Here is a 22482-nt window from a genome sequence, read left to right as displayed (position 1 = left end):
TGTCTCTCATTCTACTCAGGAATTGAAATCTGGCTCTCTTCAAACACAAGCTTCTCAGAATCGATTAACCCAGCTGTTACTCAAACCTGCACAGTCTCTTCCACAAACATAAGTTCCATAAATTTTAACAATTTAATACTAAGATGTAAGCACCAACTCAGACTCTTCTTATCCAAAAACAATCAGAATATATGTGACCACTTGTAGAAGAATATTCAAACATTTTTAGATTTAACAGACTCACCCTCACAAAATAGTCATCATGTTTAGCACTTGGAATTTTGAAAATCAGCTCTTCAACACCAGTTGTTGAAAATCTTTTTGGATTTTTCAAAATTTATGCTAAAACACACTGAAAATCTTTTTGGATTTTAGAGTTTAACTGAAATGCAGTAAAGAAGTATTTACAAACAATATTTTTGTAAGTTTGTGTAAGTGGATCATATCAGTTTATGAGACAAATCACCAACACCGTTAAGCTTCATTTCATTTTAAGTTCTAAACAATTCACTTAGATTGTCAGTATATTGGTCCTCTTAAATTTTCACACAAAGTTTAACTGTTTCGAGATACGAGATTAGTGTCTTAAACACTTAAACTTATCCGCGTGTCCCACCACTTGAATATACTCCCGTATCCAGATCCCAATATTCAGTCTTACAGGTGAGTATACCTAGATGATATCTGTAAGGGATTAGGTGCGAAATCGTGAGAGCTCAGGTCAGAACCTCCGTTCAACATGGAGATGACGGATGGACTTTTGGTTTGTCCCCTTTAGAGGATCTTTTCTTCAACAGCACATGATTAGCATTTTTCAATGTTTCATCATTTTTTATGCTGAGGGTGGCGCTATATTTCAAGCAATGCGGAAAGTATTATACGGGGACTAGGTCAGAATTTCCATTCAGCAGAAGTCCAGGGATAATACCCCAGATATCACTAAGCATAAAGACCTAGTATCTCAAAAAGAGGGACCTTTCAAACAAGATTTCGGGGGTTACCCATATATCTAAGAAATGTTACCCACAAATTAAGCAAGTTTGAATTTAGGTTTATATCTCGTCACAATCTACTAAATGAGCAAAAACCTACTGGCATATCCGCAGTGAGATTGTTTATCACATTTTAACTTTCCATTTCTTTAGCATGTTGTGATAGTCCACTGATGTACTATCATTTCCTCTTTTTCACAACAAAACTCTTTTTTCATTTATCATGTTTTTGACTTTTTCAAATTTTCTAATGTTTTTGGATTTTCTGAAATTTTTACTCCCCCTAAAATGCAAACACATTTAAAGAAATTTGAAAACAAACTATACAAGTAAAATGACAACTGATATCGAATCACCTCAAATCGCCATCCACTAGGCATAAACAATCAGAACTCCCCCTTTCAACAAACTATTTTCCAATTAAGATTTCAAAACACTTAAGTTTGTCTTAATCAAAATGATTTTTCCGGAAAATATGTTTTGTTTTAACCACTTGTAGGTTCGGGGATCAATTCATCACACTGTTTTTTTTTTCAACCATTTATATGAAGATTACATCAAGTTCAACCTAATGACCTTGACGAATCACTTTGTAAGATCCAACCTCTTACCACTTGTAAGTTTATCCAAACCATTTAACCACATGTAGGAATAAAACATATACACAAGTTCCTTTTACCAACAAAGATGCCGATTCCTGCTTCACACTTACCAACCAGGAAGCTCCGGCAAGTCACACTTAACCTGTAAAAATTTTATCATTATAAAATTCTTTCACAAAATCAATTATCAAGAAGGATGCCGATTCTTGATCCACGATTACAAACTTGGTCCTCTTAAATTTTCACACAAAGTTTAACTGTTTCGAGATACGAGATTAGTATCTTAAACACTTAAACTTATCCGCGTGTCCCACCACTTGAATATACTCCCGTATCCAGATCCCAATATTCAGTCTTACAGGTGAGTATACCTAGATGATATCTGTAAGGGATTAGGTGCGAAATCGTGAGAGCTCAGGTCAGAACCTCCGTTCAACATGGAGATGACGGTTGGACTTTTGGTTTGTCCCCTTTAGAGGATCTTTTCTTCAACAGCACATGATTAGCATTTTTCAATGTTTCATCATTTTTTATGCTGAGGGTGGCGCTATATTTCAAGCAATGTGGAAAGTATTATACGGGGACTAGGTCAGAATTTCCATTCAGCAGAAGTCCAGGGATAATACCCCAGATTTCACTAAGCATAAAGACCTAGTATCTCAAAAAGAGGGACCTTTCAAACAAGATTTCGGGGGTTACCCATATATCTAAGAAATGTTACCCACAAATTAAGCAAGTTTGAATTTAGGTTTATATCTCGTCACAATCTACTAAATGAGCAAAAACCTACTGGCATATCCGCAGTGAGATTGTTTATCACATTTTAACTTTCCATTTCTTTAGCATGTTGTGATAGTCCACTGATGTACTATCATTTCCTCTTTTTCACAACAAAACTCTTTTTTCATTTATCATGTTTTTGACTTTTTCAAATTTTCTAATGTTTTTGGATTTTCTGAAATTTTTACTCCCCCTAAAATGCAAACACATTTAAAGAAATTTGAAAACAAACTATACAAGTAAAATGACAACTGATATCGAATCACCTCAAATCGTCATCCACTAGGCATAAACAATCAGAACTCCCCCTTTCAACAAACTATTTTCCAATTAAGATGTCAAAACACTTAAGTTTGTGTTAATCAAAATGATTTTTCCGGAAAATATGTTTTGTTTTAACCACTTGTAGGTTCGGGGATCAATTCATCACACTGTTTTTTTTTTCAACCATTTATATGAAGATTACATCAAGTTCAACCTAATGACCTTGACGAATCACTTTGTAAGATCCAACCTCTTACCACTTGTAAGTTTATCCAAACCATTTAACCACATGTAGGAATAAAACATATACACAAGTTCCTTTTACCAACAAAGATGCCGATTCCTGCTTCACACTTACCAACCAGGAAGCTCCGGCAAGTCACACTTAACCTGTAAAAATTTTATCATTATAAAATTCTTTCACAAAATCAATTATCAAGAAGGATGCCGATTCTTGATCCACGATTACAAACTTGGGATCTTCGGCAAGTCAGATTTTTAAGGAAAAAGAATTTCCACCCAAGTCTTACCAACCTTGGGTGACTTTAACTCTTGTTCAGTTGGGTTATAAGTTGTTTTCTTTGTTGCATAAAAATTTTTAACCCCTTGAACTTTACCTTCAATCATTTTTCCAAAAATCTTTTTCACATTACCATTAAAAAGTTTCTCAACATCAAATTCCTTCTTTTCAGAATAGAATTGATTTGAGATCTCAACCTTACCAACCTTTTGTTTAACATTCTCCTACTTCGAAGATGGAAAATCAACATCATCTACTGAAGGCACTGAATTCTCTTTTTTAATCTCATCTTGTGGCTCCACTGATTTTATGGAATCAGAGTCATCGCCGACTTTCTCAGAAAACTTTTTAACAACCCACATTTGGTTGTCTTTTGCTCTCTTTTTGTAAAAAATTTTCTTAGAACATTCACCAACTTCATAAGTTGAATTTTCAAAAAGTTTGAACTTTTCAGTTGGTTGTTCATCTTTCTCAACAACTTTTTCTTTAAGTTTTTCAGAAATTCCCTGTTTTGTCTTAGTATTCGTCGGACAATTCCATGCAATGTGACCAGCTTCATTGCATTTAAAACAAGTTCGAGTATCCTTTCTGTGAAAAACTCCAGTTCCTTTTCTTTTCTTCTCAGCAAGAAACTCCTGGTTTGATTGTCTCTAGAAAGGTTTCTTCTGTTCTTCCTCAGCACTTCCTCCTGAAACAAATTTTGTTTTTGTTTTAGAATTTTTCTCATTTTTATAATTTTCAGGTGGAATAAAACCAAGACCTTTCTTTTTGAAATTACCATTATGGTCTGGTTTCTTTTGAAAAACAGAACCAGAATTGTAACCCTTTTTCTTGTTTAATCGTTGTTGAACTCTTAAAGTGTATTTTTTAGGTTTTTCAATAAGATTTAAATCTTTTATTTCAGAAATATTAATTTCTGTCATTTTGAAAACCCTTTAAATCATTTCAAAACGAACACTTCTTATTGGAAACTCTTTGTCAGAATATAATTTGTCAGAATCATTCAAAGTATATGCTACTTCAAATGTTTCATCATTCAAATTCGATTTTGATAACAAAAACTCTTTACTGTAAGCTTGTTTAACCGATGTCTTTGGACTGTTGACTGTCGAACTTGAACCTCCAGACTCAGACTTTGACTCAGACTCCTCATCTGTATCCAACACCTGATCGACCACCTTTTTAATTAACTCAGACTCATGATCAGTGTCAGACGATGTGAAAATGACGTCAATGTTTTCTGGTAATTCATCATTTGTTTCGGATTTTAGCGTTATATTGACTGCTTTTTGGACTTGCTCCTCATTTGGTTTTCGGGGAGAATAACCTTCCCAGATCGGAGGCGGACACTTGTTATACCTAACACTTGGTTTCTTACCAGTATCCTTCTGCTTTGGCTTCTCATCCTGAAATGCTTCGAAACCTGCAACAGTTGGATATATTCTATCAATAAGATAATTGGAACCAGAATAACTCTGTAATAATCATCTGATTCTCTCATTCTCAATTTTCTCAGTCTCCAACTCTTGTTTCAGCTTAGCACATTCCTCAATGTAATGATTTATAGCTTTTTGTTTTGTCATCATCACAGCATTCGTCATGGTCAATGCATTTTCTCTTTTGGAGTTTGTCTTTTGAAGACCAGTTACTGTTCTATTCAATACATCATAAGACTCCTTCACGTAATTGAGATTGAACAACAATTGTTCTTTCATCTTCTCTAACTCTTTCAGTTTCTCATCTTTTTCTGCACACTGCTTACAAGGTTCTGAACATTTTAAGCACGGCTTGATGACTTCCACAATCTTTTCAACCTCAACGATTTTCTCTGCTTCAATCACCTTTTCAGTTTCAACAATCGCCTCAGCCACAATTTTAACTTCTTCATTTTGAACAGTTTCTACCTTTTGAACAACACTTTTAGACTTCATTTGCTTTTGTTCTTTTGCTGCTCGTTTCTCCTTCAGCTTCTCCAAGCGATCTGCAAAATAAAAATGAAAGCTTTCAAGAGATAGATGAGATTTTGCAACATCAATATGCCTTTCTTCCTCATCATCACTACTGTCATCAGTTTGTGATTGATCAAATTCTATTGATTTGTCAGAACTAGCATTCGAAGAACCAGAATCAGATGGTGTTTGATCAAAAACAATTTCTCTTTCTGAACTTTCATCTGAACTTTGTGAGCTTTCATCAGATGAAACAGACTTTTCTTCTTGATCCTTCATACTAACACCAATAGCTTTCATCCACTCGGTAAACATATCTGGTTCTTTCACAATTTTAGCAATGAAAGCTTTAAACTCTCCTTTTTCATCCACAAACATATCTCAGCTAAAACCTTCAGGTAACCTTTCATCATCTTGATTGATTAGACATGCTTTGCTGTCGGATGAAATGTATTTATTCCAGCTGAAATTTTCTTGATTCACTAAACATGCTCTCTTTGAAGAATCTTCTATCACTTTTCTACCATGAGCCACTTGTGGTTCTTGTTGTTGTTGTTGACCAACTTGTTGATATATGGCTTTCCGATAGTAATCATCTTTTCCGAATGGATTCTTTGCTTCACTTGCTTTCCTATTCTTGCTTTCCTATTCTTGCATTCCCTCTTGAAATGACCTTTCTCCCTACATCGAAAACAAGTAACTTTAGATTTATCAAAACCTAAAGTAGAAACATATGCATCAAGAAAATCATTTCTTCCAGTAATCAATTTGAACTTTTCTACTCTTCTCAGGACACTAGCTAAACACCATTTAATGTCCATGAGCTCCATCTCTTCAGCGTCTATCTGATCATAATCTTCCTTTGTCAGCAAAGGATTTTCGATCCTCCCTGCCACCAAACCTTCATATGATTGTAGCACAGTTGCAAGTAATGCCATGTGATCTTTTGCAATTTTAGCGATGAAAGCTTTAAACTCTCCTTTTTCATCCACAGACATATCTCAGCTAAAACCTTCAGGTAACCTTTCATCATCTTGATTGATTAGACATGCTTTGCTTTCGGATGAAATGTATTTATTCCAGCTGAAATTTTCTTGATTCACTAAACATGCTCTCTTTGAAGAATCTTCTATCACCTTTCTACCATGAGCCACTTGTGGTTCTTGTTGTTGTTGTTGACCAACTTGTTGATATATGGCTTTCCGATAGTAATCATCTTTTCCGAATGGATTCTTTGCTTCACTTGCTTTCCTATTCTTGCTTTCCCTCTTGAAATGACCTTTCTCCCTGCATCGAAAACAAGTAACTTTAGATTTATCAAAACCTAAAGTAGAAACATATGCATCAAGAAAATCATTTCTTCCAGTAATCAATTTGAACTTTTCTACTCTTCTCAGGACACTAGCTAAACACCATTTAATGTCCATGAGCTCCATCTCTTCAGCGTCCATCTGATCATAATCTTCCTTTGTCAGCATAGGATTTTCGATCCTCCCTGCCACCAAACCTTCATATGATTGTAGCACAGTTGCAAGTAATGCCATGTGATCTTTTGCAATTTCTTCAGAAAAGCTTTGACCTTCTCGAAGATTCAATGCAATGTTGCATTGTGTCACACCCCGAAATATCAGAGCTTGGCGTGACTGGACCGGTATCTTCATTGCACAACGGAAGCAAATAATGCAAGACTTCTAGAAAATGAACGCCGTTGAGTACTCGAAATCCCGTGGGTTCTCCTATTCCAACCGTTCCATAGTTTTAAAAAAATGCAACCTGAGAAAGAACATGCGAAAAAGTCAACATAAAGTTGAGCGAGTTCATAGTTTGTTTTGAAAAGATATAAAATAAATCTTTTTGTATACCGGTTTAAAAGCTGTGGAGAAAATTTAGTAAAATCAGTTTCTTGGCATGTTATATGAAAACTGTGGGTCTAGCCCACAAGAGTCTTCGTGCATTGCACGAGAGAGAATGGGCCGAGCCCAAAAGAGTATTTGTAAGCAGGACCAACACGTCCTCTTACTTGTACATAAGTTGAAAACATCATCAAAGTTTGTAAATACATGTATTATGAGTTTGCGTCAAATGAATATTAAAAACATTTGAAAGTTATAGTGTTGTAAGTTGGTATGTAAAGCGTCTATGAACATGTTGATCATTAATGTTTCGCGAGAACATTAATATATGCGACGACATATATTAATGGCACCCGTACCCATTAGATCTAACCTTTGTTCCTTGGTCCTCAAAATGATTAATGGCACCTCAGTTACAGCCTATGCTCACATGATCTAAGAGTTCATTCCATAACTTAATCATACCTAAGTTTGACATGTATTTCCCCCTGAAAGTTGTAAACCGAAACATTGAAAGAAAAGGGGGACATGATCTCACTGAGTTGTCTCGTTTTTCGTACGCAGGCCAACCCAGTCCCGTTGTTGTAATTAGGACATTCTCGTCACTAGTCATGAAAATCATGCATGTTTGCGAAAATACGCGTTTGTTTTGTAAAACCGGTATGTTTAGTATAAACCTTTCGTAAACCTTTCGAGTTCGTTGAAATTCATTTGCAACATGGTTTATAAATACGTGTTTTCATTCATCGAAATAGTGTTTTCTTTTGCAAAATCTTGCATGTCTTTCCACCCCTGAAAACATTTATAAAAATGTAAAACCGTAAAAAGTAGGGGTTATGAACTCACCTTGACATTCTCGTGCAAAGCTAGCTTAGTGTGATTCCGTAGTGTCGTTCCAAGAACGTGAAGTAGCTAGCGTGCAACTACGACATTCCTACGAAGGAATACTTATAAGATTCTAACAAAGCAACGTAGTTAAACTACGTGTCCGAGCTCTACCGGATCGTTAACTAAACGATTCTATAAAGGTGTTATTATTTTGATTTAGAATAACCAATCTATGGTTATATGATCCCATTTAATCGGGATAGAAACTAAGTCTCGAAATCGATTTAGTTTTTCTGAGTGATTTAGAATATATATATATATATATATATATATATATATATATATATACATATATAGGGAGCCGCTAGAATGAGAACCACCTCGAGTTGTAAGAACCGCGAGAACTACACTCCACGGAGCGCCGTTCGCCATTATTTTTTTTTTACAAGTAGATGTGTATATTATAAACACAGCCGTAAAAAATCATGGCGAACGGCGCTCCGTGGGGTGTAGTTTTTTACACCACAAGTTTGGTGAAAAAAAAAGAAAAAAGAAAAAAAATTAAAAAACACCAAACTTGTGGTGTAAAAAACTACACCCCACGGAGCGCCGTTCGCCATGATATTTTACGGCTGTGTTTATAATACACACATCTACTTGTAAAAAAAAATCATGGCGAACGGCGCTCCGTGGGGTGTAGTTCTTGCGGTTCTTACAACTTGGGGTGGTTCTCATTCTAGCAGCCCCCTATATATATATATATATATATATATATATATATGTATATATATATATATATATATGTATATATATATATATATGTATATATATATATATATATATATGTATGTATTTATATATAACAAAATATGTACAAAGTTGTGTTAGTCGTCGCGGTTAGAATGCGTAGGTGAATAGTGGTACGTATCCGAAATGTCGTATTGTAACACCCCAAAATGATAAAAAATATATATATATATATATATATATATATATATATATATATATATAATAAAGGTAAATAGTAAACTTAACATAGTTAAGGAGGTATGGCAAGATGGTAGCTAAATGTGGTTAAACATTAAGAATTGTAATTAGTAATTAAGTGTAAGGGGTTAAGTGCAAAATGATAAAACTTAATTACTAAAACCAAATTAAAACACAAAAAGATAGTAAAAGATCCCTGGGGATCGATCGACCAAGAACAGGCAAAGAGAAGGGAAACCCTAAACTCAATGTATCAAGAAATTGAAGCCTAAATCACAAGAAAATTCGATGCATGAGGCCTCTTTTGCGAAAAACTAACCCTAACTAGTGAAGTGGTGAGTTTAATTTTCTGAATTTATGATTTGTAGAATGAGGGGTTAAACCCAATCTCGATTTCTTGTGTCAAATGTGATAAATCTGAGTTTGAATTGCTCTCTAGAACAAGAAACCATGTTGACTTCAGTTTGGTATGAAGATTTTAGTGAAAACCCATTTGAAGTTTTTTTGGGTAAAGGGTTACCCCGGTAAAATTTTATAAATAATCAATAAGTACACAGGTGTGCCTGAAATAGCACACTCAGCTAGCCTGACAAACCAGGACTAGAAAACCCGACAAACACAACCAACCAACAAAAACGACTCGTTACAGAAACACAACCAAAAAGAAACAGCCCTCACCAACTAAAAAACAGAAAACCAACTACATAGGATCTAAGCTATCCCGGGTCTTCATCCAGCGCCCTTGACGGGATCTGCCACGTTTCCATAACTTTCTTGTGATCAGGTTGACCTTTAAACTTGAACCCCATCAACCGAAGTCTGACTGAGCTTTTAATCTTCTCGTACACCTGATTAGCCGAACTCTGAGGACGGGCGAAGAGGCGATTATTACGTTCTTGCCATATGAAATAGGCCCATTTGAAGTTGTGATGATATGATTAGAGATAATGATGCATGTGTTTATTCTTGATGTAGTATGATGGGTAAGGTTAATATATGCATAATGATGTTATAATAATCTGAATATTTGAGGAATTTATGTGTTTGAGATGTATTGCCATGATTTTAGAATGACTTGGTAGAGATGCGTTTGCTATGCTTGTATATTGTGCTAGTTAAGATTGTACGCACATAAGGTGTTCGATGAAATGCTTGAGCCGAATTGGTTATGTATGAACATGAGAAATTGTAGTTTTAATGATCTAATGATGGCATGAAATATGAATACGAATAATGAACGTTATAGTAATGATGTAAATGTGTGAAAGCAATGTATAATGTGAAAGCTAAACGTGAATGTGATGCACCTTATAGGTCGAAGAAAAGAGGAGAATCAAGCCAAGCAAAGGAAATAGGAGCGCACAACTCCGGTAAGTTCTTATGAACTTCGTTTACTCTACTAGTGGATTTATGAATAATATTAATGATAATATGAATTCGTACTATTTTCCGTTGTGGATTAAAAATTGATTTAGATGTAAGGAAATATATCGAAGAGGGTTTAGAAGTTATGTTGTAACGAATGCGAAATAGCAAATCCATTGCGGATTTGGTTATGCTAACGAAGGTTATGATAAGCTATGCGAGTCGACCGGTTCTAGTTGAACAAGTCGAATAAGAATAATGCTACCATCCGTTTCGAATGGGTGGTTTTGAATGCTATAACGAATGCTAGAAGTTTAATCCGTTATACGGATAGAAAGAAGAATTTATGTTGAAAGCAAATAACCCAACTAAACGGGTCGAATGTGTATGCTTAACTCTCGTTGAGAGTGTTTATGCCATACCCAAGTATTTGGGTAGTCGAATGTGTAAAAAGGATGAAAGCTCATATGCGGATGGAACTAAAACGAAGGAATTATAATTAACAAGTGTGATGACTAACTTTTAAGTATTGTTGTTGAATGTAGGTAAATCCTCAACTTAGGCGACTCGGCGGAATGGAGCGAGCACGTGTCCATGTCATGTTATACCAAATGCTTCCGCTAGCTTATGTTCATCTTTATGGTCCATGACTTGTTATTTTTTTTAACTTTGTTAGTAGTCGTACATTTGTAAAGCTTGTCGACTTGCTTTGAGTAGTTTAATGTCAAACGGATCGTAGTATGTTGTTTAGTTTATTATGTTAAAAACAGGGGGCACGTTCGTTTTACGAACAGGTCAAGCCGAATTTTTGTAAAAATTTTACTATGTATCAAAGTTGGTATTTTTGATGTCTTTAAATTACTCTAGTAAGTAATTTACTTTTTGAGTTGTGAAAGATTCGTATATTTTAAAAGTTTATGTTTTCTAGCGTCTTTGGTTGTCATTTCTCCTAGACGCAAAAACGGACGTTTCACGTATGTGGTGCGGTACTATACCGTTGTAGTTTTCGTAAGATGTAAACAAATATATATATATATATATATATATATATATATATATATATATATATATATTCGAAAACTTGTCGTTGAAACGTATATAACAAATATATTTATTTTAGAAGAATTCGGATTTTAGACAATTGAAAGAAATATAAATAATTATATTTATTTTATATGGTTTCCGAACATTAAATGTTTGAAATATAAATTACGAATTTCGCCGTTTGAAAAAAATATAAAACGTTATATTTATTTTTATAAAAGTATACGAAGTAACGTCGTTTGAATTAAACATAACTAATTATGCTTTTGTCGTGAAAGTATCCGAGTTTCAATGCGTTTTGAAAATAAATATAAATATTTATATTCATTTTATATAAGTTTTCGAGTTTCGTTGACTAGTAACTTGTGGTTTGTCGAAATGTTATAAATTCAGTTTATAGATTATGAAACGACGCCAAAAATAAACTTACGCTTATATTTATTTTTATAAAATACATTGGATTCCGATAGGCGCCGTTTTTATATCAAAATACGTTTTGTATGTCGAGTTTTTAACGAAAATCGGGCAGAGTTTCCTCTGTTTTTGGAATAACCCGACAATAAAAGTTGTCGCATTTATCAAATCTCAACAATTTTTCAACAACCAATATATATAAATTTCACGTCAAGTATAATAAATATAAACTAATACTAAATTGAAACGGGTCAAGCTCGGTCGCGTAATCTAAAAATCTACAATCTATAACAATAATTTCAGAATTTCGCGTCAATTAAATCTTTACCGCGTCTCGTGTTGACTGAGATTGACCTCAGTTGACCGAGTTTGACCGTTGACTGACCAAGTCGAACTGAACCAAAATCTGGCTCGTCGAACCGCACCCGAACCGCGGCTGACCAGTTGACTATAGTTGACCCGAACCGCTGACCAGAATCCGTAACACCCGAAACTGGCCGAAACTAAAGTTTGACCAGTTGTTGACCCGAGTTAACTCGGGTTTGACCGAGTTGACCGGGTGGACTCGGCTGACCTGTTTGACTGAGTTGACCCGGCGTTGACTGAGTCGACCTGGTGTTGGCTGAGTTTGACTTGTATTTAACACGAACATCCAAACAAACTTGAAAATTCGAACTTCATCATCAACTAATGTTCACACCATCATCATTATCGGTCATCATCTCTATCACCATCGTTTGTCGTTACTGGAAAGCAAAAGAAAGGAAAATTTAAAGAAAACTCGCAGATCCAATGATCTGGAATAGGGTCGAGTGGAGATGTGCTTACCGAACTGACTCGGAATTTCTGTTGACCAAACCCGAGACTCCAAACGACTTGAATCTGACTCGAGCACTTATCAAATCTGACTCGAGCACTTATCAAATCTGACCCGAACTTGATACACGTCCTGAATCGGAATACTCGTCAACTCGAACAAAACATCACCACCTCGCCGTCGCCGACGTCCGCTACCGCCGCCGCACGCGGCCTTGCCGCTCCCCTCTTCTCCCGATCTCTCTCTCTCTCTCTGTCTCTGCTCAAGCTCGTCCGTTCTAATCTCAGTATGTGTGTAACAGGTGGAAGATGATGATTTGAGGTGTGGTTTACCGAGAAGTCGAGGGGGGTTGTATGCTGACGGGTTGAACCACTGGAGACCCGATGACCGGCAACCGGCCGGTGGCTCTAGTGGTTTTGCTGGTTTTCGCCAGAGAAGGAGAAGTAGGGACCAGATGTGGGGTTAAAGTGTGGATCGAGAGAGAGAGAGAGGGAGTGGATTATGTCTGCAATTTTTTTTTGTTAATGTCTGTGTTTTTGAGTTTGGGGTTAGGGTTAGGGTAGAAAGATAGATGTAAGAGCATTCACATCCAACCCCCTAAAATTATACATACATTCCACTAAAAAACAACTCCTATATCAATATATTTCCACTAAAAATAAATACTTTTTCTCTCTCCTTTTCAATTAAATAATATTTTTATACCTTTATCATTACATTTTTCTCTCGTCTTCACTCACAACCACTTTCAATATATATTAAAAAATTATAGTGGGTGAACAGTGCCCCCCCAAATATACAGATGAACAGTAACATTTTCTCTCTCCTCCACTCACAACCACTTTTTATACTTTTTATATTTTAAAAACACCACACTGAAAATATGATGCCTTGGATGTGAATGCTCTAAAGGATAAGGTAGTTGAGGAATGTTGAGAGAGGAGAGTAGTGTGTAAACGGCTGATCAAAATGGTGATTTAGGGTTTCTCATTCCCTTTTATACTTAGGATTAGATAGTGGGCTTTAGGCTTGGGCCCAAGGCCCATAAGCCCAATCTCGTGTTCTAACTGGCCCGCTCGTTCCTACGAACCCATTGTCAAAACCCAATTCACCGTGTATTGTTGTAAAATAGAGTTTTAGGGTCAAAAGTTCATGAAATTGTGCTGTACGCCATTAATAAACGCATACGTCTTTCAGTCACGTTAAATCGCGTATAACACTTCGATTGTCGTTTATAACCCGTTTTTCGGTTCATTCTCAACTACGGATAATAAAAATTAAAAACGAAGTAGAATATATCATAATTTATTAACATTGAGACGAATTTCGAGTCCGGTGCTTCCGTTTTGTCGTTGATTGACGGTGCGTTACTGTTTTCGCGTTTTTCGTTCGCGTTTTGTGTTGTTTGAAAGCATAATATTTTCGCAAAACAAAATCCATAAGTATATGTAATATATATAAACTTCGTAATCGACGGCGTTGTCAGTATTTTGTACGGTGTTAGTTCGTTATCGTTTAACGCTTAGCAGATTTCCCGAAAACCACCATGCGCATACTGTAGGGTTAGATAAGCGTTCCTAGGCATTTCAATAGCCTAATTTAGTTAATATGTGCCTTAAACACTGTTTCTTATCGTCTTAAACGTTTGTTAATCGCGTAATTAGAAGGCGTTAATTACCGGTTGTCACATTCTCCCCCTGTTACAGAAATTTCGTCCTCGAAATTTAGTTTATGTTATCTCCTCATGGTTGTATCGTTCCTAGGTAAGTCCGAATAATATCAAAATGAATGACCGCGTAATCGAATAAAGACTTATTCAGATTACGTGATTGCAAGAAAATTTTGCATCAATAGGAACCCAATGGTTTAACTGATTTTGTTCTAGAAATCGATGTCAAGTGAACGAAGCATAGTGATATTATCACCAATTGCGATCAAGTTTACGGGGTTCAATAAAAGAGGAATTTCGACCAATAGAATTCCAAATGAACGTTCACAATATGCAAATCAACTTTTGAAACAGTAAAATTCACTACCAACGGAAACTTGCGTTGGTTGTTGTATGATTGAAACTCGAATTTCAAGCTCAAATAAATAAAATCATAAAAATGATTTGTCAACTATTGAACCAATAAATGAATGAAATCAACGTGTTTTCATTATTGAGTTGCAAGGATACACCGAAATGAAATACAACCGAACCTGGTGTATCATTGTCTTAATACATAGTTGCATTAAGACTACTTAAATGATGTGTCAAACGAAAAGCATATATAGTTTTGCATGAGACGGCTGATCGTGATTAGCACATGCTATAAGTGTATAGTGATGCCACAAGGTGTCGTAGTGAATGAAGCAATTCAATAATAGCGGTGACCGAAGAAGCATCACCGTCTTTTGCATGAAACGCTCGATCATGATTGGCCCAAGCTACAAGTTTATACCGACACCACAAGGTGTCGTAGTGATCGAAATAATACAATAATAGTGGTGACTAAACAAGCATCACCTTGTTTTGAAATCAAGTGAGATATTCAACGAAGTAAATCTGAATGACTGTTTCAAACAATTCTCATAGGAATTTCAATTGAAAACGAAACAAATAAATAATGTTTTTCGATCGAAAATGAAAAAGTAATAGATATCACAAAATGTTCGATCGATGCTGAAAGAATCGTTAAGAGGTACACCGAAATATGACATAAATTTGTATACCATTATCTTAACACACGATTGTGTTAAGATTGCTTTAACATGATAAATCAACAAAGCGGATTTAATGTCAATAAACAAATAAATAAATAATTAAATCCGTACATGAGGTGAGCAACGAGATTAGCGCAAGCTTCAAACTTGTGAAAAATGCCACCACAAGGTGATCGTGATCAAAGAAACGATTCAATGAAGTCGAAGACCAAACAAGCATGTTGTGGTTCAAAGCAAATGAAGTGCTTGTTGGGATTATTTCGAATATGATGGCCTCAATCCATCATATGGAATCCTTAATCGAATATATATTACGAGCAAGTTAAAACAACTGAACTTGGTTTAAGCACAATCCAACAATGGATGCATGTATCAACAAGAAAATTTCGACATGGTTACAACGAAAAACCATGTATGTAGCTTGAAAGGAAATGAGTTTCAACTAGTTCGTTGACCCGATATCAAAGAGTCAACGTTTTGCAATAATACGATTATCCAAATCACAATGTAAAATTCGACATAGCGAAACAATATTAAACGTTGATAAAGCAACAATTTCGAGCGAAGCCTCATGCGTAACGAACAACACATGTGTAACATATGAATTTTTCAAGAATGAAGCAATTAAGTGTTCGTTATCATGAAAGAAAATCTTTGTGGTGCAACGATCATTAGGGGGGAGTAGAAATGCAAAAATCTACTCACTATATGTAAGAAGTCGAAATTTCAACAAAAGAAACTTAAGGACTTTACCTGGAATTTCGTGTGAGGACTGGTTGTTAGGTGACATTACCATGGAATGTCGAACATTGCGTAATCGCCATTAATGAGGTAGGGGGAGTGCGAAGACATGTGACTTCTTTTGCAGCGCTAATAGTTGCGAGTCTCTTTAGACTAAGTATCGATCGTTAAGAAATCTTGTTTCAACGTACCTCAGCATGATTCATGTTGCTTGTAGGATCACTTGGCAATTTGCCGCGTTTCGATCACTAGTTCCCCCGCTGACGGGATTAGCATCGTTGTTGCCATGCCCAATCGTGTTTTCCAAAGGCCTTGCCTTGAAAGTCGTGTGTGATATATACTTCGACGTCCGCTGACGTCCAGTTTAAGTTTCACGTATAGTTGCGCAATAGCGTTTCGTTCCACGTTGGTTATCTGCTCGGGTAATTAAAATAGCATAGACAATATAATATAATGGTGTTTGCCCGAGTTGTTAGTCACGGTTTCTAAGTGAGGACCTTTAATGAGTTTCGACATAAGTTTCTCATCAAGAGTTTTCCAAAGGTCCTATGTGCGTGTTATCAAAACCCTCCAGGTTTTGCTTACTGTGTGTAATCGTTTCGTGTATCGTGTATCAACTCAACACTAGTGTATTTTTTTTTAAACCAAAACTGTTGATTCATTTTTTCGGCAACGGTTGGAAACCCATATTTGAGTTCTAGGCGTTCTGTATGTATTCAAAGACTTAACAATCTAAGTTCCCAGAGGAAAGTAAGGTTAGAGCCAAGGTATCTCTACAGAAACCTAATTCGCTGAAACCTATAGCTTTGATACCAATCTGTCACACCCCGAAATATCAGAGCTTGGCGTGACTGGACCGGTATCTTCATTGCACAACGGAAGCAAATAATGCAAGACTTCTAGAAAATGAACGCCGTTGAGTACTCGAAATCCCGTGGGTTCTCCTATTCCAACCGTTCCATAGTTTTAAAAAAAATGTAACCTGAGAAAGAACATGCGAAAAAGTCAACATAAAGTTGAGCGAGTTCATAGTTTGTTTTGAAAAGATTTAAAATAAATCTTTTTGTATACCGGTTTAAAAGCTGTGGAGAAAATTTAGTAAAATCAGTTTCTTGGCATGTTATATGAAAATTGTGGGTCTAGCCCACAAGAGTCTTCGTGCATTGCACGAGAGAGAATGGGCCGAGCCGAAAAGAGTATTTGTAAGCAGGACCAACACGTCCTCTTACTTGTACATAAGTTGAAAACATCATCAAAGTTTGTAAATACATGTATTATGAGTTTGCGTCAAATGAATATTAAAAACATTTGAAAGTTATAGTGTTGTAAGTTGGTATGTAAAGCGTCTATGAACATGTTGATCATTAATGTTTCGCGAGGACATTAATATATGCGACGACATAGGAGGTACTCAACCCGCGTAGGCAATTTAAGTGTCGAACTCTCGATGATGGACACAACAGCACTCTAGTGGTCACCCATGGACCGTGAGTGGGGCTCACCCGTACCCATTAGATCTAACCTTTGTTCCTTGGTCCTCAAAAGGATTAATGGCACCTCAGTTACAGCCTATGCTCACATGATCTAAGAGTTCATTCCATAACTTAATCATACCTAAGTTTGACATGTATTTCCCCCCGAAAGTTGTAAACCGAAACATTGAAAGAAAAGGGGGACATGATCTCACTGAGTTGTCTCGTTTTTCGTACGCAGGCCAACCCATTCCCGTTGTTGTAACTAGGACATTCTCGTCACTAGTCATGAAAATCATGCATGTTTGCGAAAATACGCGTTTGTTTTGTAAAACCGGTATGTTTAGTATAAACCTTTCGTAAACCTTTCGAGTTCGTTGAAATTCATTTGCAACATGGTTTATAAATACGTGTTTTCATTCATCGAAATAGTGTTTTCTTTTGCAAAAACTTGCATGTCTTTCCACCACCGAAAACATTTATAAAAATGTAAAACCGTAAAAAGTGGGGGTTATGAACTCACCTTGACATTCCCGTGCAAAGCTAGCTTAGTGTGATTCCGTAGTGTCGTTCCAAGAACGTGAAGTAGCTAGCGTGCAACTACGACATTCCTACGAAGGAATACTTATAAGATTCTAACAAAGCAACGTAGTTAAACTACGTGTCCGAGCTCTACCGGATCGTTAACTAAACGATTCTATAAAGGTGTTATTATTTTGATTTAGAATAACCAATCTATGGTTATATGATCCCATTTAATCGGGATAGAAACTAAGTTTCGAAATCGATTTAGTTTTTCTGAGTGATTTAGAATATATATATATATATATATATATATATGTATGTATTTATATATAACAAAATATGTACAAAGTTGTGTTAGTCGTCGCGGTTAGAATGCGTAGGTGAATAGTGGTACGTATCCGAAATGTCGTATGTGGTGCGGTACTATACCGTTGTAGTTTTCGTAAGATGTAAACAAATATATATATATACGAAAACTTGACGTTGAAACGTATATAACAAATATATTTATTTTAGAAGAATTCGGATTTTAGACGATTGAAAGAAATATAAATAATTATATTTATTTTATATGGTTTCCGAACATTAAATGTTTGAAATATAATTTACGAATTTCGTCGTTTGAAAAAAATATAAAACGTTATATTTATTTTTATAAAAGTATACGAAGTAACGTCGTTTGAATTAAACATAACTAATTATGCTTTTGTCGTGAAAGTATCCGAGTTTCAATGCGTTTTGAAAATAAATATAAATATTTATATTCATTTTATATAAGTTTTCGAGTTCCGTTGACTAGTAACTTGTGGTTTGTCGAAATGTTATAAATTCAGTTTATAGATTATGAAACGACGCCAAAAATAAACTTACGCTTATATTTATTTTTATAAAATACATTGGATTCCGACAAGCGCCGTTTTTATATCAAAATACGTTTCGTATGTCGAGTTTTTAACGAAAATCAGGCAGAGTTTCCTCTGTTTTTGGAATAACCCGACAATAAAAGTTGTCGCATTTATCAAATCTCAACAATTTTTCAACAACCAATATATATAAATTTCACGTCAAGTATAATAAATATAAACTAATACTAAATTGAAACGGGTCAAGCTCGGTCGCGTAATCTAAAAATCTACAATCTATAACAATAATTTCAGAATTTCGCGTCAATTAAATCTTTCCCGCGTCTCGTGTTGACTGAGATTGACCTCAGTTGACCGAGTTTGACCGTTGACTGACCAAGTCGAACTGAACCAAAATCTGGCTCGTCGAACCGCACCCGAACCGCGGCTGACCAGTTGACTATAGTTGACCCGAACCGCTGACCAGAATCCGTGACACCCGAAACTGGCCGAAACTAAAGTTTGACCAGTTGTTGACCCGAGTTAACTCGGGTTTGACCGAGTTGACCGGGTGGACTCGGCTGACCTGTTTGACTTGAGTTGACCCGGCGTTGACTGAGTCGACCTGGTGTTGGCTGAGTTTGACTTGTATTTAACCCGAACATCCAAACAAACTTGAAAACTCGAACTTCATCATCAACTGATGTTCACACCATCATCATTATCGGTCATCATCTCTATCACCATCGTTTGTCGTTACTGGAAAACAAAAGAAAGGAAAATTTAAAGAAAACTCGCAGATCCAATGATCTGGAATAGGGTCGAGTGGAGATGTGCTTACCGAACTGACTCGGAATTTCTGTTGACCAAACCCGAGACTCCAAACGACTTGAATCTGACTCGAGCACTTATCAAATCTGACTCGAGCACTTATCAAATCTGACCCGAACTTGATACACGTCCTGAATCGGAATACTCGTCAACTCGAACAAAACATCACCACCTCGCCGTCGCCGACGTCCGCTACCGCCGCCGCACGCGACCTTGCCGTTCCCCTCTTCTCCCGATCTCTCTCTCTCTCTCTCTCTCTCTCTCTCTCTCTCTCTCTCTCTGTCTCTACTCAAGCTCGTCCGTTCTAATCTCAGTATGTGTGTAACAGGTGGAAGATGATGATTTGAGGTGTGGTTTACCGAGAAGTCGAGGGGGGTTGTATGCCGACGGGTTGAACCACTGGAGACCCAATGACCGGCAACCGGCCGGTGGCTCTAGTGGTTTTGCTGGTTTTCGCCAGAGAAGGAGAAGTAGGGACCAGATGTGGGGTTAAAGTGTGGATCGAGAGAGAGAGAGGGGGAGTGGATTATGTCTGCAATTTGTTTTTTGTTGATGTCTGTGTTTTTGAGTTTGGGGTTAGGGTAGAAAGATAGATGTAAAGGATAAGGTAGTTAAGGAATGTTGAGAGAGGAGAGTAGTGTGTAAACGGCTGATCAAAATGGTGATTTAGAGTTTCTCATTCCCTTTTATACTTCGGATTAGATAGTGGGCTTTAGGCTTGGGCCCAAGGCCCACAAGCCCAATCTCGTGTTCTAACTGGCCCGCTCGTTCCTACGAACCCATTGTCAAAACCCGAATTCACCGTGTATTGTTGTAAAATAGAGTTTTAGGGTCAAAAGTTCGTGAAATTGTGCTGTACGCCATTAATAAACGCATACGTCTTTCAGTCACGTTAAATCGCGTATAACACTTCGGTTGTCGTTTATAACCCGTTTTTCGGTTCATTCTCAACTACGGATAATAAAAATTAAAAACGAAGTAAAATATATCATAATTTATTAACATTGAGACGAATTTCGAGTCCGGTGCTTCCGTTTTGTCGTTGATTGACGGTGCGTTACTGTTTTCGCGTTTTTCGTTCGCGTTTTGTGTTGTTTGAAAGCATAATATTTTCGCAAAACAAAATCCATAAGTATATGTAATATATATAAACTTCGTAATCAACGGCGTTGTCAGTATTTTGTACGGTGTTAGTTCGTTATCGTTTAACGCTTAGCAGATTTCCCGAAAACCACCATGCGCGTACTGTAGGGTTAGATAAGCGTTCCTAGGCATTTCAATATCCTAATTTAGTTAATATGTGCCTTAAACACTGTTTCTTATCGTCTTAAACGTTTGTTAATCGCGTAATTAGAAGGCGTTAATTACCGGTTGTCACACATTGTATCACACAACCATTTCCAGTTTTTGAGCTTTGAGAGTGAAAACTTAATGTTGAACTCTTTGGATTCACACTTGGATATGAAGAGAAACCACTGCTATTGTTTGAACCTTGATCAACATTTTCAGTTGAATTTTCAGCACTAAATGTAGTTTGAATCTTAGGGCTTCTTTCAACCTCTTGAACACTGCCTTTGTAATACATTTTCACGTTTTGTTGACCACTCAGATTACTCATCCTCGCAATCTTTTACTGTTCAAGATCTTGACACTCATCTTCTCAATGAATTGAAAAATCGTCAAACCATCATATACCCCGGTGTTTTTCAAGATCATCAAATATGTACCCCATTCTTTCTGAGGTAAAGCGTCAGCTAACTTGTCGACCCATTCTTCACGATCTTTGATTATGCTTAACATAGACATAGATCGCACTAAGTGGCAATATCTTTCAATTAGTTTCTTTGAATATTCCCCGGGCAAACTGGTGAAGAGATCAAATTCTTTTTTAAGCAATGCCTTTTTTACTTTTAATCATCTTCTCACTTCCCTCAAACTTGATTCTAAGAGCATCCCAAATTGATTTTGAAGTTTTGTCATGTTGAAGCAACACAAAGATGTCTTCTTTGATGGCTTGCGAAAGTAGACTAATCATCTTCTTTTCAGCTTTGTACATATCTCGTTCTTGGTCATTGAATTCAGAAATCATTTTTTCAACTTGCAGATCAGTACGTGGTAGGACATACTTTTTCAGAATACACTCCCAAGATCTCAGATGGTTAGCTTGAACCCAGTTTTCAAATCTATCTTTCCAACTGTAATACTCCTCAATGCTCATTAGCTTTGGGGGTTTTTGCAATGTTCCAGTTTCATTTTCCAAATTCATGTTTTGAGCAATGGAAGTTGGAGTAGTCGTGGATGTGGCAAACGCGTTGTAAAATTCTTCACTCATGATTCGGTAACACGTTTATCAAAAACAACACTTTTCAAGCGGAATACTTTTTCAAGCGATATCAAGCTTCAAGCGAAATAAGGTTGTCACACCCCCAAAATCCACACGCGGAGTTCCACCGCTTGGAGGCGTGACATGACCAGGATCCAGCCACCAATCATATTGAACAATATAAATTAAGTAAATAAAAGTCCAATCCAAACGATATAATTGGTGTCAAAACAATTCAACCAAGTTAAAGTTATCAGCGGAAGCATAAAGTTTAAAACCCAAAAGATAAGTTAAAAGTTCATAAGTTTAACATGGAACTCAACAGTCCATGTCCCACAACGTCCACGCCTCCTCGTGCAAGCTCCTGAAATACCTAACAACCTGCAAGGCATGCAACAACGAGTCAACAACAAAGTTGAGCGAGTACACAGTTAATAGTTCAATCGTAATAGTATAGTAAGCCTGGTGTTCGTTCATTAAGTCATGTGTCGTATTAGTTCGTATCGCGGCCCTCTAGGCATGTATGCGAAGATTAGGGATAGTTCCCAAGTATTCTAGACTAGGTATATTTGTATCGCGGCCACCCGGCATGTGTGCGAAGTTTAGTGTATAGTTCGCGGCCTTCCT

The 22482-nt window shown here is 36.5% G+C and overlaps 3 long non-coding RNA genes across 3 annotated transcripts; 1 reads left to right on the top strand and 2 right to left on the bottom strand.

The window, feature by feature from the left end:
- Positions 1-8972: 8972 nt before the first annotated feature.
- On the top strand, positions 8973-10979 carry LOC110882190. Its single transcript, XR_002560018.2, has 3 exons — positions 8973-9110; positions 10090-10145; positions 10686-10979. It is a non-coding gene; the product is annotated as an uncharacterized LOC110882190 (long non-coding RNA).
- A 797-nt stretch (positions 10980-11776) lies between these two features.
- Positions 11777-12976, bottom strand: LOC110885383. The gene is made up of 2 exons (XR_002562136.2): positions 12427-12976; positions 11777-12344 (listed from the first exon to the last, which is right to left on the bottom strand). It is a non-coding gene; the product is annotated as an uncharacterized LOC110885383 (long non-coding RNA).
- A 5915-nt stretch (positions 12977-18891) lies between these two features.
- LOC110885385 lies at positions 18892-20181 on the bottom strand. The gene is made up of 2 exons (XR_002562137.2): positions 19543-20181; positions 18892-19460 (listed from the first exon to the last, which is right to left on the bottom strand). It is a non-coding gene; the product is annotated as an uncharacterized LOC110885385 (long non-coding RNA).
- Positions 20182-22482: the final 2301 nt, after the last annotated feature.

Source organism: Helianthus annuus, chromosome 10 (genome assembly GCF_002127325.2).
Source record: "Helianthus annuus cultivar XRQ/B chromosome 10, HanXRQr2.0-SUNRISE, whole genome shotgun sequence".
Taxonomy (NCBI): Eukaryota; Viridiplantae; Streptophyta; class Magnoliopsida; order Asterales; family Asteraceae; genus Helianthus; species Helianthus annuus.
The sequence above is the reverse complement of the archived record's forward strand: the minus strand, read 5'-3'. Positions and strand labels throughout refer to the sequence as shown.